At 45.7% G+C, this 14,332-nt stretch overlaps 1 protein-coding gene across 1 annotated transcript in view; it reads left to right on the top strand.

Moving 5' to 3' along the window:
* The window catches only part of LOC147732399 (opioid-binding protein/cell adhesion molecule-like), a 2,769,197-nt gene that overhangs the window by 946,117 nt on the left and 1,808,748 nt on the right, over positions 1-14,332 (top strand). The gene's annotated exons all lie outside the window — the stretch shown is intronic.

The following is a 14,332-nucleotide window of genomic DNA, read 5'->3' as shown; positions in this document are numbered from 1 at the left end:
TGCTTGCTTCTCAAACAGTGCATTGGAGCCTGTGGGTTTCCTCCAACACGGCTGTGTAACACAGCTGGGTTAGAGAAACATAAATGCTCATGTGCATTTGGTCAGCCTAGGATGGCCAGCCAAGCACACATGCTCACTTATAAGTGCACACAGTCCTCCTCCCTGACATGTCCGGCCCGCCCTATACTTATTGCGGGGCTCAAACAGCTTAAACAAAATGATAATACCATTGTGTTATAATCATTTTATTTATCATCTGCTGGTGCAGAACATAGGACAGCGTTAATAACACCAGCGTCAGCTGCCAATCCAATGTGGGGGGCAGCATGGGAAAAAAAATAGAGACTTACCCTTCCTGCCATCCACCGCGATTTTCTGATCCTAGGCTTCACCTCGCTGCTCCGCTGCTCCTGTCTGGCACTGCAATTCCCATGAGCACAGGCTCCCAGACTCCATGCAATCAGAGTGCTTCTCTCGTGCTATTAGTCCCAGAATTAGAGAAGTGCTGGGATTAAGCAGAGCGTGCTGGTTTTGCGCTCCAGCAGGGACTTGGAGCCTGGGCCCCTGAGCACGGCGGATATCTCCAAGGAACAGTGTGTAGATATCCAAGTGTGCAAGTCGGTTTGGCCATCCTAAGACGACCGGCCAACCTGAGATGCGCACTTTCAGTTCTACCACTCCTCCTCCCACTGCTTCGGATGCTGGTGCATGGCCCCGCCCTAGACTCCCGACTGGAAGTGAAAAAATAAAATAGTTTTATTATCATTTTATTTTTCTTCTGGCTGCTGCATTTCAGCAGTGGGGCGATGCTACTCCGCCATAGCGGAGGAGCCACCCCTGGATAACACCCCTAGAAAGTCGAACAGTATCTACAACATCACCATTAGCTGGAGACAACTGTTCTTCTGTCAATACCAAGTGAACAACTTCTCCTCCGTGGTACAAACCGCAGACAGCTTCTCGTCATAATTAGCACACTTGACAGTCTCTTACCTGAGTCCGCAACAAAGACATATTTTTCTCACCTGTCAAAACTCATCTTCCTTCCTTTTCCCTCAAGACAGCTCCCCTCCCATTGTCTGCATTCGCCACAGCCACTTTTCTGTTCTCTCAACACAGCCACTGTTCCATCGTCTTTTCTCCCTTCAAGTCTCTCCCGTTTTCTGCAGTCTAGACAACTCATCTTATATTGTTTGCACTCAAAACAGCTGCTTTTGTATTCTCTGCATTTCCGACAGCTCCCTCTTTTGTTGTCTGCAGCCTGGCGACTCCTCTTCCATTGTGTACACACAGGGTACTACCCTTGATTGGCCACTCTTAGGACAGTTCACCTCCCAATTTGCGCACTCTGGGTTGCTACCCTTTCTTTCTTTAACCCCTTGGGTGCTGATGACGGCCCCCGTCCGTCATGCACTTCGGTGGGTGTGTGCTGATGACGGCTGGGGGCTGCCATGAACCCGCCCACTACGGAAAACGCAGCACAGGCGCAGAATCGCGGCCGCGCCCAAGGGGTTAAACTTTAGACAGATCCTCTTCAATTGCGTGCACTTGGAACTGCCCCCCTTCTCATATCTGCACTCCAGACAGCTCCTCTTATATTGTCTGCATTCCAGACAACCCCTCTTCTATTATCTGCACACCAGAGAGCCCCCCTAATATTATCTACACCCCAGACAGCCCCGCTTTTATTGCCTGCACTCCAGACATCCCCCTTGTATTGCCTGCACTCCAGACAGCCCCGCTTTTATTGCCTGCACTCCAGACATCCCCCTTTTATTGCCTGCACTCAAGACAGCCCCTCTTTTATTGTCTGCACTCCGGACAGCCCCCTTTTTATTGTCTGCACCCCAGCCAGCCCCCTTCTAATATATGCACTCCAGACAGCTCCCCTTCTATTATCTGCACACCAGACAGCCCCCCTTCTATTATATGCACTCCAGACAGCCCCCTTTTATTGTCTGCACTCCAGACAACCCCTCTTCTATTATCTGAACACCAGACAGCCCCCTTTTATTATCTACACTCTAGACAGCCCCCTTCTATTATCTACACTCCAGACAGCCCCCCTTTAATTGTCTGCACTTCAAACAGCCCCATGTTATTGTCTGCACTCCAGACAGCCTTCTTTTATTGCCTGTACTCCAGACAGCCCCCCCCCTTTTATCGCCTGCAGTCCAGACAGCCCCTCTTCTTCAGACCGCCCCATTTTGTTGTCTACACTCCAGAAAGCCCCCTTTTATTATCTGCACTCCAAACAGACCTTTCTGTTGTCTATTTTCGGGGAAATCATCATCTGCACTTTCAAAAACGTCCCTTCCGTTGTTTTCATGTGGGATAGCACCACTTCCAGGGTCGGGAGCACACAGAACCTATGGATAGTTTGATAAACAGATGTGATATAGACACATATATGTGTAGGTTCAGTGCTTAATTTGTAAAAGAAAAGGTGCTAGTGCCAAAGCCCTGCACGGAATTACGTGGGTGGTGCAATTCAATATTGGCACCTCAAATACTAAGGCTTGTAAACTTGAACTACTTCATGCCTCTTTTAACCATCCTGCCCCGTTATTCCACTCTTGCAGGTTCCTGCTTTCTACATTTGTGACTGTTTTCCACCGTCCACCTTTCCACCTTCTGATTTGTTTTATTTCCCCTTTTTGCTCTTGGTAATTAGAGCAAAAATGATAAATTAAGTGCCGATACCCAATAATAAGTGCCGATGGTCCCCACTTGCTCAAATTAAGCACTGGTTTAGGTTTCATGCATTAATGATTGAACTGGTATATTTTGTGGGAACGTTTTCAGGAGTCCCTGGCCATCCAGGGCTTACTGGGCTCAGCTTGGGTGAATGAGAGCTGGTCACCATTGGTGCTCCTAGTCTTATCCCTGTTATTGAACACAAAACTGATTGCAAGCCCTTTACCACTTATGTAGCCCAAGGCCTAATCATGGGATGGTGTGGGGTTAGTGACTGAGTTATTCAGTCCGCTGTCCAAGGTGTACTCTTCCCTCCCTTCTGCAAACAATGTCATAGTACCTTTTAAGTCATGGTTGCAGAGTTAGTACAGTTCCTCTAAATATGGTGTTCTTGGGCCACATACATGTTCACTGCCATGGCATGTATATACACATATAACACATGTTATTTAGGGGAACTATTCTAAATAAACATGCATTCATCACTGCAGTACAACATGCAATTTATTGCCATAGTAGAGAGCAAACTGGACATGAGAAATCACATTTTACCGCCCCACAGCCTGCATATTATGATAACTTAACACATAGAAACAACTCCAAGTCCTGTTTAATATGATGTCATCATACTGGCAAAATGTAACCTCTTGCATCCTGGTTTTGGTTAAATATACGTTATGCAGGGAAATATAACTCGCACTATCGTGATGAACAGAGATGTCATCAATTATGTAATTTCAATTGTCATCAGTGATGTTATTAATGATGTCTTAGAGCGTGTCAGTAGAGTTGTAATGTGTGATGAGCAGTGCATGGCGAGGGTACAAGTTATAATTACTTGAGTTAGCTAGAACAGGTGAATTTCAGTAGGCTTTTGAGTATAAAATGTTACGTTTTAACTGAAAATTTCCCCTTATGATAATGTTACGTTAACACTTTTTTTTTCACTGAATATTTGTTTTATTCTGTGAATTTCTAGGGTTTATTTTAGCGTACACTAAGACTTTATTACCATACCTAACTATGCCAACCACCACGGCTCACAGCCTTTGGTCACGCTTTTAAATGTGCGGAGGCCTGCAGGGCCTGACCTGTGGCCAGGCCCTGCACACCTCCTGCCCCTTCTGGGCCCATTCCCCCCGCAGCACACAAGCGAAGGCCCAGTGCTCACCTTACTTCACCACAGGCAGCTAGGCCCTGCTGCCACCATCCTGCGGTAACCAACACACAGAAATGGATTACGTTTGGCCTCTTTTTCCTCTGCTACTGCTTGACGGATTACCCTGAACGTTTCCAGGGAGTAGCTGAGGTAGATGAACTGTTTTTTAGAGAGTTTCGTGACGATTTGCCAAATGGTGCTCATGAGAAATAGGGTTAATAGTTGACTGGGGTCTGCACACTTTATCACTATGTATCAATGTTTAAGTGCTTGTGCTCTTTTCTTAAAACATGGTAGGATTGGCTTATACACAATTGGCACATTTAATTTACTTGTAAGTCCCTAGTGGAGACTCACTAACTGTGCCCATGGCCTGTAAATTAAATGCTACTAGGGAGCCTGCAACACTGATTGTGCCACCCCCTAAAGTAGCACTTTAATCATGTCTCAGACCTGCCACTGAAGTCTGAGTATGTGCAGTTGCAAACTGCAATTTTGACATGGCAAAGTAGACCATTCGTCAGCCCAAAGTTTCCTTTTAAATACATATAAGTGTCCCTTAAGGTAGATCCCTCCTAGAGAGCCCAAAGGGCAGGATGCAGTATATTTAAAGTGTTGGAGATGTACCTTTAAGTTTTACATGTCCTGGTAGTGAAACTACTGCAAGGATATCTCTCCCATAGAATATCATTGGAGTTACTTTATCATATTATATAAGTGTAATTTCCAAATGGTACCAGGAAACTATTTCATGTTAGGTGTCTCTTAAATTACAATTTAAAATCCGAACTTATGGTGGAGTTGGATTTTAAATTTAAACTACTGAAAATGCCATTTTTAGGAAGTTGGCATTTTTCCCTAAGCCAATTGGGGACTGCTGCATGTCTCTGGGTCACATGACTGGGTGTGGGTAACAGTCGGGCGCTATGTATTCCTCCTAGACAGCCACACATAATGGGGAGCTTACTTAGGCATGACTGGATGGGCCATCACTGACAGATGGGAGGGATGAGCTGGACCCATCCCCACTTAAACTTGACTGGGCTGTGTCCTGCCTCCACACATAGGGCTGCATATCCCCTTAGTTAGTCTGTATCCAGGGCCAGGAAAGCAGGGCGTGTGAGAACTTCAAAGGCATGCCTCTAGAAGCTTCTCCCCACCCCCTTTAAAGTTATTAACTGGGTATTAATACTGGACCCCAGACACCAACTCTTCAGTATACTTCCAGACCTGTGGATACACTGCCAGGAACCGGGACTGTTGGACTGCCACCCTGCTGGACTGCTGCTCTGAAGGAACTGCCGAACTACTGCCCTCTTGCCTGGATGAGAAGGACTGGACCTGCATCTCTGGAACCCAGAACCCACAGTGAATCCAAGGGCTGTTGGCTGGCCTCCTGATCTGATGCCTCAGATAAATAACTTTCTTCCAGCAGCCTTCCACCTGCACCTTAACTCTGCCATCTGTAAGTTTACCTTGCCAGGTGGTACCGCTCCAGTCCTGGACCCTTGGAAGTGGGTTTAAGGTGCTCTGCCAGCCTCTGTGGATCCAGTGGAACTAACGCATCTCCTCTGCTGTGCGGCGCAAACCCAAGCAGATCCGACACATCCCTGTTGCTGCGTGGGCTGAACTCACCACAAAGACCCGCATCGTAGGCACACTCCATCGGAACTGCCGCTGTGCAACGCATCCTCGGTGCAGGCCCTCGCATCTGTTGTCGACAGCACCCTCAATGACTGAGCGGGACTCTGCATCACAGTCTCACAGCTCTCCTGAAATGATGCTCTGGTTTTGAGATGCAGGACTCCGCTAACCAGGATGGAAGGTACTCCGTTTAATTGGACTAACTGGGTCCCTGTAGCCGGCTCTTGCTCCATTGTTGTCGACCTGAATTTGTGACCTTTCATTGGGCCATTGCAATAAGATATCGACAGTTGGCGCTTTGGGCTTTTTGGCTCTATTTTCACTGACATCTTTCAACATGAATATGAATATATCCAGTTCTATTGATTGAATTTTTGTCACTCTGGACTTGTTTTATTTAGTAAGAGGAGTTCTGTTTTTCTAACTTGGTGTGGGATCCTTTATGTGTGATTATTTTCACGTTTTTATTGTGTAAAGTGTTGCAAAAATACTTTGCACATTGCCTCTAAGTTAAGCCTGACTGCTCTGCACCTGATGATGGTTAAGCATAGGTTAATTTAGGGTTGGCTTGAACCTCACGCTGACAAGGACTGTGGTTGCTGCTTGACCAGGGCTAACACCCCAATCTACCACCAACCCAATTTCTTACAATAGGCGACCCCCAGTATGTAATATATATATATGTATATAACAGAATGTGCTGGTTGACATTGTGTAGTTAAACTTAGATGAGAGCTTCCATGTTTATTTTTTTTTGTTAATAGCTTTGGCGCTGTTTCACAAATCTTCACAAAACTTTCCCCAAAAAGGTTCTTCCACCTCAGCAACTTCCTGGAATGTTTTGAAGTGATCTGTTAAGTGGGGGCTGAGAAAAGGGGCTCCCAAACATTTCCCATGTTAATTCACATGAGACATTTTTGAAAGTGATAGAGAAAAAAGAGCTGAACAGACTCATGCCATATGTGTCAGAAAGCGTTTTACTCAGAAGGCATTCTTTGGTTATTAGGTGTAAATCCATTCAGTCCTTTTTCAGACATTCTCGCTCAAAGAGGTGACTCACATTAGTTGGACTTAGCCACTATCTTGTTTAATTGAAGTGTGTGCACTTAAAACTTCTCTCGTAGCTAAAGTGTGTGCCATGGATGTTTTACCATACAGAGTAATACTTGTCCTTAGTACAACACTATTTCTATTTTGAACAATCTCTTATGGACATACAGTCAATCTACGTTCTATATGATGTGCCGGATCTGTTGGCTTAGTGGACTAATGCATCCACTGCAATAGCCTGTGTTCGACCTCAAAGTCACAGGTTCACATCACGGCGGGTCCACTCAGGCTCTCATCCTTTCTGAGGTCGATAAAATGAGTACCATTGAGTTGGGTAACAATAAACATCTGTTATGCAGCACTTAACAAATACACATGTTATGGTATGAATATGGGCCTTGTACCACCTACAATTATCTAGTGATTTATAGGGTAATTTGAGGGGCAATTGCTTGGATAATGTCCTCAATGATGCTATTGATAATGTCCTTAGAGATGTCATCAATTATGCAATTATGCACCGGCCCCACTAATCTTGGGGATCACGTGGCATGTATTTACTAGCCACGCATGTGAGACTGCAGCACGCATACCAGGAAGGATACCTTTTCCCGAGACCCATTTAAGGGTTTTGAATGAATTCAGCAGCACATTGGCGCACCTATACAAGACTTTATTTTTGCTGGACTACCTGACCCACAATCCCCTGCACAGTTCTATAAGGACAGCCCATCAAGGGACATGTGATTTATAAGGAGTTTAGAGTCAGCAGTGCGGTGGTGTGCAACTTTCTCTCATCAGCCTCTGAGGAAGAAGCTATCGGCTTCGAAACGCGTCAGGCAACGTGATGATGTGAACTGTGAAAGGTATCGGGATGGGGATTGCCTTCCATACATTAAAGGATTTAAGCTTGTGCTGGGTCAAGAGTGCTCTTTACAGGTTGGAGACCTTTGTAGCATTCATTTTTGGCGGCACTCCAAGCCGCCGAGGAGCACCGGCCCCACTAATCTTGGGGATCACGTGGCATGTATTTACTAGCCACGCATGTGAGACTGCAGCACGGAACCAGGAAGGATACCTTGCCCCGAGACCCATTTAAGGGTTTTGAATGAATTCAGCAGCACATTGGCGCACATATACAAGACTTTATTTTTGCAGGACTACCTGACCCACGGTCCCCTGCACAGTTCTATAAGGACAGCCCATCAAGGGACATGTGATTTATGAGGAGTGTAGAGTCGGCAGTGCCGTGGTGTGCAACTTTCTCTCATCAGCCTCTGAGGAAGAAGCTATCGGCTTCGAAACGCGTCAGGCAACGAGATGATGTAAACTGTGAAAGGTATCGGGACGGGGATCGCCTTCCATACATTAAAGGATTTAACCTTGTGCTGGGTCAGGAGTGCTCCTTACAGGTTGGGGACCTTCGTAGCATTCATTTTTGGCGGCACTCCAAGCCGCCGAGGAGCACCGGCCCCACTAATCTTGGGGATCACTTGGCATGTATTTACTAGCCACGCATGTGAGACTGCAGCACGGAGACCAGGAAGGATACCTTGCCCCGAGACCCATTTAAGGGTTTTGAATGAATTCAGCAGCACATTGGCGCACCTATACAAGACTTTATTTTTGCGGGACTACCTGACCCACAATCCCCTGCACAGTTGTATAACGACAGCCCATCAAGGGACATGTGATTTATGAGGAGTGTAGAGTCGGCAGTGCCGTGGTGTGCAACTTTCTCTCATCAGCCTCTGAGGAAGAAGCTATCGGCTTCGAAACGCGTCAGGCAACGTGATGATGTGAACTGTGAAAGGTATAGGGACGGGGATTGCCTTCCATACATTAAAGGATTTAACCTTGTGCTGGGTCAAGAGTGCTCCTTACAGGTTGGAGACCTTCGTAGCATTCATTTTTGGCGGCACTCCAAGCCGCCGAGGAGCACCGGCCCCACTAATCTTGGGGATCACGTGGCATGTATTTACTAGCCACGCATGTGAGACTGCAGCACGGAGACCAGGAAGGATACCTTTTCCCGAGACCCATTTAAGGGTTTTGAATGAATTCAGCAGCACATTGGCGCACCTATGCAAGACTTTATTTTTGCGGGACTACCTGACCCACAATCCCCTGCACTGTTCTATAAGGACAGCCCATCAAGGGACATGATATTTATGAGGAGTGTAGAGTCGGCAGTGCTGTGGTGTGCAACTTTCTCTCATCAGCCTCTGAGGAAGAAGCTATCGGCTTCGAAACACGTCAGGCAACGTGATGATGTGAACTGTGAAAGGTATCGGAACGGGGATTGCCTTCCATACATTAAAGGATTTAACCTTGTGCTGGGTCAAGAGTGCTCCTTACAGGTTGGAGACCTTCGTAGCATTCATATATATACATATATATATATATATATATATATATATCAATCTACTCCGCATATACAGATTTGCGCTTCAAAACATGGACCCAGATTCCAGTCTTCTTAGTTGTTTATTGCTTGTCCCGCCATAACGTTTCGGCTCTGATGAGCCTTGATCACATGACGATATATATATATATATATCACAACTGACCTCCTAGAAGCCAGGTGCTCCTGCCGACGCCTTGAGAAACACAGGCGGAACAGTAAAACCACCGAAGACCAGAACAAGTACAGGAAGACTATGAAAGAATACCACCAGAGCATAAAAACCACCAAGTGGATCTTTATCAAGAACAAACTCCTCTCCAATGCAAGTAATGCAAAATAACTCTTCAACGTCATTCAATAGTTCACCAAACCCCTCAGCGAAGCCATTGACATCACACCATCTCAGGACCTCTGCAAAAAACTTAGCTCCTACTTCCACCGGAAAATCAATGCCCTCTATGACAACTTCGGTGAACAAGCGCCAGACACCACCCCCCTCCACCACTGACAACCAGCCAACCATCACCACTTGGAAACCCGCCACCGCTGAAGACACCTCCATGACCATCAAGAAGACCCACTCAGAAGCCCCCACTTGACCCTGCCCTCCGCACATCTACCACGGAGTCGCCGCCACCATAGCACCCGAATTAGGCCGGACCATCAACGTCTCCCTCGAATCCGGCATCTTCCCCAATGACTGGAAGAGGGCAGAGGTCAAGCCCTTCCTCAAGAAACCCCCGGCTGACCCGATGGACCTGTAAAACTACTGACCCATCTCTCTCCTTCCTTTTGTAGCCAAAGTCACTGAGAGATTAATCAATACCCAGCTGACCACCTTCATCAAAGAGAATGCCATCCTCAACTCCTCCCAGTCTGGCTTGTGCAGCAACCATGGCACCAAGACAGCCCTCCTCGCCGCCACCGATGACATCTGCATGCTATTCAACCAGGGCCCCACCACGGCCCTCATCCTTTTAGACCTCCCCACAGCCTTTGACACCGTCTCACACCGTACTCTCACAGCCAGACTCCACGACGCCGGTATACGAGGAACCGCCCTCAACTGGATTGGCTCCTATTCTCCGTCAGAACCCAAAGGATCAGACTCCCTCCCTTCCTCTCCGAACCTACAGAGATCAACTGTGGTGTTCCCCAAGGATCCTCGCTTAGCCCCACGCTCTTCAACATCTACATGTCCCCTCTTGCCGGCATCGTCAGACAGCATGGGCTCAGCATGGTATCCTACGCCGACGACACCCAGCTCATCGTCTCTCTCACCAAGGACCCCATAGACACCAGACTCAGCTTCCAAAAGGAATGCAAGACGTAGCAGCCTGGATGTGCAACAGATGCAAATCTCTAAAATTAGCAAATCCCTAAATGTTTTGCTTGGTCTTTTTAAATAGAGACACAGTTGCATCCGCTTTTCACAGCAGTTTGAATCTGTTCCCACTGCTGCAAAGAACCCTGCATAGTTGATGGTGCAGTGGTGCAAGTTGGCAAATATCCTCTGTGCCTTTCATCAAGCTCCCTTCCCAACTGAAGTACATTTATAGGTGCCAGCACACAAATCTAATAAACATTTCCAGAGATAACTTCACTATTAACATACTTAATGAACCTGGAAGTTCTGTAGCTTCCTAAATCGATGACCATTTGCCACCATGTTAAAATGGAGCATTTTCACAACAAAGTCATCATTATTTGCATTTGATGTTCAGCCAATAGAGTTTTGGCGAAGTTTTGAAAGCCTATTTTCTCTTTAAGAGAGGAGTCAGCATTTTTGATCCTTTTTACGCAGATTAGTCAAAAAATCAATTATAGAAATAATCAAAATAGATGGGTTAGATAACGTATAGAAAATAACAGTGTGTTCCATTCAGAATATAGGGCCATATGTATGAACACATTTTCCCATAGACACAGAATGGGTAAAACCCTTTGATACATCTGGCCCATAGCCCCTGTTCTAAACTAAAGGACCTGTCATATCATACCAAGAACATATAAAGAGTTCCTTCTGAAAAGAAGCAAGTAGATTTTGGAGCAGAGTATGGTAACTAAGTAAAGGATCACACTTCACATAAAGGGTATTTTGTAGACTCAGCTGAGTACTCTGGACAGTTGCAGTACCAAATGTCTAAACAGGCAAGAGGGTGCAAGAAATCACAGCAGTAGCTATCATCAGCATGAAGACAGAAATTCTCCTCAATTTGCATAAGAAGAAATCAAAGAAATCACCGTCATCAATAGCTTATGGCAATTCGAGCTAGCACAACAAACGGCTATGGGTCACAGCAGGGTAGGAGTGCACAGAATGCCTTGACATTCTAGCTAGAACATGTACTATATAGAAACACCACTAAAAATGTTGCAAAAACAAGTGAATATGTCATCAGTATCCAGTGGAGGAAGATCTTCTGATGATCTGTCGCCTTTATCCTCAATTTCCACGCTACACATCCATGTCAGCATGATGTTATTCAGAGGTGGCTACAATGTATTCCAAAAATGTACATCCATGAAGGTTCTCATGGGAAGCTTTTGCACGCCTACTCTATTAGCTGTTTGGTGTCCCATCGTGTAACAATGAATTGCTCTATAGAAGGAAACATTTGAATTATGGTGTGTCCTGGTTAGATCACAAAATGTAAGCTCCATCAAGCATTTCCTTTCATTAATACGCTTGTTCATTATGAATATGTGTCAAAGAAAACAATGTAAATACAGTGAAGTCATATGGTGTGAGAAAAAGAGAAATACATTTTGCAGGAAACTACACATTTCATGAAAAGGCCAGGTTCTATAATTCAGTTATATTTATGAAAAGTATTTATTTTTCTTAAAGGAACAGAGAAGACTAAAATAATAGTGCTGCCTATCAGTGAAGAATGATAGGAATGAAAGCTTTCTGCAGAAATTTAAGAAGCAATTCCCACATTTGCACATTTCATAAAAGCCCTTTTTCTAACGTCTACTTTATTATGCATTTCTATTTAATATTTTAAGGCGTTTCTATATTATTGTGTGGTGAAATGTATTTTCTCTTAATGTTCAACTTCCACATAAGCCTCGCCTCTTCCCTTGCCCCTGCCAGGGCCGGTTCTAGGATTTGCGAGGCCCTGGGCTAAAAGGGACCGTGCGAGGCCCCCTCTAATTTAGATAAGTGTCCCCTTTCAAGGAGACCATTCACAGACACTGTGGGGGCCCATTGTCCAGCATTTTGGCGCCCCCACAGTTTTAACTTTTACTCCACAAGCATTTCTCACACCTTCAGTCCGATAGGTGTAAGAATTGATTGTGGTCTAAAAGTTAAAACTGTGGGGGAGCCAAAATGCTGGACAATGGCCCCCCCACAGTGTCTGTGAATGGTCTCCTTGCAATTGAGGGAGCGTCTCCATCTCCCTCCCCTATGCCTCCTGACACCATCCCTGATAGGCCCAGGGAGGGGGCCCCCTCCAATGGACCTTAATTGCAGGCGACACCTTTCTTTGTAATAGGTCGCCAGGGAAACAACAGGACACATCACCAGTGCGTGGCCCCATGCTGGTGGGCTGAGTGCGAGGCCCTGTGCAGCCGCACACGCTGCCCATGCCTAGCGCCGGCCCTGGCCCCTGCATCGACTTCTGAGCATGCATGTGCACCTCACTCCCTTATTCACTTTTCACCCAGAACCCTGCACCATGCCCTGCTCCCCGTACACTTCATACATGATGACTGCAGGAGGGATGCAAACTTTGCTAATCCCACAGAATCTCATACTGTAGGACGCCCTGCATATAGCATATGCAGGAGCAGAAAAGAGTCAATAGTTTTTACAGCGCCATACTGCAAAACAAAGATGCAGAATTTTGGCCAATGTCACAAAGACTGCAATTTCTTAATTTTGTTAAAAACGAAGGAAATCAGGTAGGAATTAAGCAAATAAAGTAGAGGTGAGATAGAGAGTGGGGAGCTGGAGAGAGAGGAAATGAGAGGTGAAGTTGAGAGAGAAGTGGCGTGGATGAAGAAGAGATACAGTGTAACAAGTGCAGCATTCTATGTCTAAAGTCTCATTGTAAATCTTTTGAGTAGGGCCAACTGTCTAATTAAAATAGAATCCATTAAGTTCACTCTAATGGGCGCCCCCTATAAAATGGAGACCATCGTCAATTGACCACTTTGTCCATGCCTCAGTGTGGCTCTGACGGCAATATCCATGCACATTCATCCATTGAATGTAAACGCTTCAGTAAGACCCCTTAAAACACTCATGGGCACATTTTTCCTTATGGATATTAGTTGCCCGGGCCCCCAAAGTTCCTTCCAAACAGACTTTATTAATTATCCTTCTCAGTCAATTCCTGCCTCTCATCTGTGCCGTGGTCTGTGCCGTGGTCATTAACTGAGCTAAGCCTCAAGAAAAAGGGGGGTACAAATAAAACATGGGAAGTCTGTCAGTAGCTGTTTCTTTTAACAATCTGGTAGTAAATAAATGAGGTTTTCCTGCATAATGAGTGATATAGAGAATTTAGCAGGTCAGGTGCCCATTTTCACTCCTTCTCCCAGCTCTAACTTGTCCTCAATGCCCTACTTCATCATGCCAAAAAGGAATCGAAAGACCACGTATTTATTCATTTTAATGACATGCTCCTGTGTCAAGTGAGAACAATTTTCTGCATTCTCATGATGGTGTGCAGCTGGCTGTTAGCCCCAGAAAGTCTGTCATGTGTCTATCAAATTAATTCTACTACTGTGACCTCTCCCCATGGTACCAGCTCCAAGGGAGTTCTTGGAGCCACGGAATTTATGCACCTGAATATTCTCGCAACTGGGCTCATCTTCTTCAGGAAGCTCCTAGATCCTCTCTTCCAGGCTCTCTACTAACAGAGAATATCAATGATGGTGGCTATGGTGAAAATGATAATGTGCCCAAGATGGAAAGTGACCGTTGCAAATCCCAACCCTGGCTACCAGTGCTGAAATGTGCCTTACTAAATAACAAAAATCTCAACCTACTCTAATTCTATCAGTCTTTTGGGAGGGGAGGAATCTCTAAAAATGTACTGATAGAGCCCACAAGTACTGCCAGGGTCACATTCTCATTTCCACTGGCTGCTAAGGTAGCCTCCATGATTCTTTGGAAAAAGCAGTCACTGCCCTTGAAGCAGACCTTAACGCCTTGCATCACACCCTTATGTCTGTTAGGCAATGCTCATCCCCATGCTGCAAAGCACAGGAAATTATGCTCTGCCCCAGGAGACTATGGATACTGACATACTTCCACATGTCTTGGTGGGTAAACCTAACCACATTCTCCCTGGGGGCAAGTGCATGAAGTTGTGTTCCAAAAATGTCCCTAATTTTACCACAACAATGTCATTCTTCATTCC

The sequence above is a fragment of the Lissotriton vulgaris genome, chromosome 2_1, assembly GCF_964263255.1.
Source record: "Lissotriton vulgaris chromosome 2_1, aLisVul1.2, whole genome shotgun sequence".
Lineage (NCBI taxonomy): Eukaryota > Metazoa > Chordata > Amphibia > Caudata > Salamandridae > Lissotriton > Lissotriton vulgaris.
This window is presented reverse-complemented; position numbering and strand designations above follow the sequence as displayed.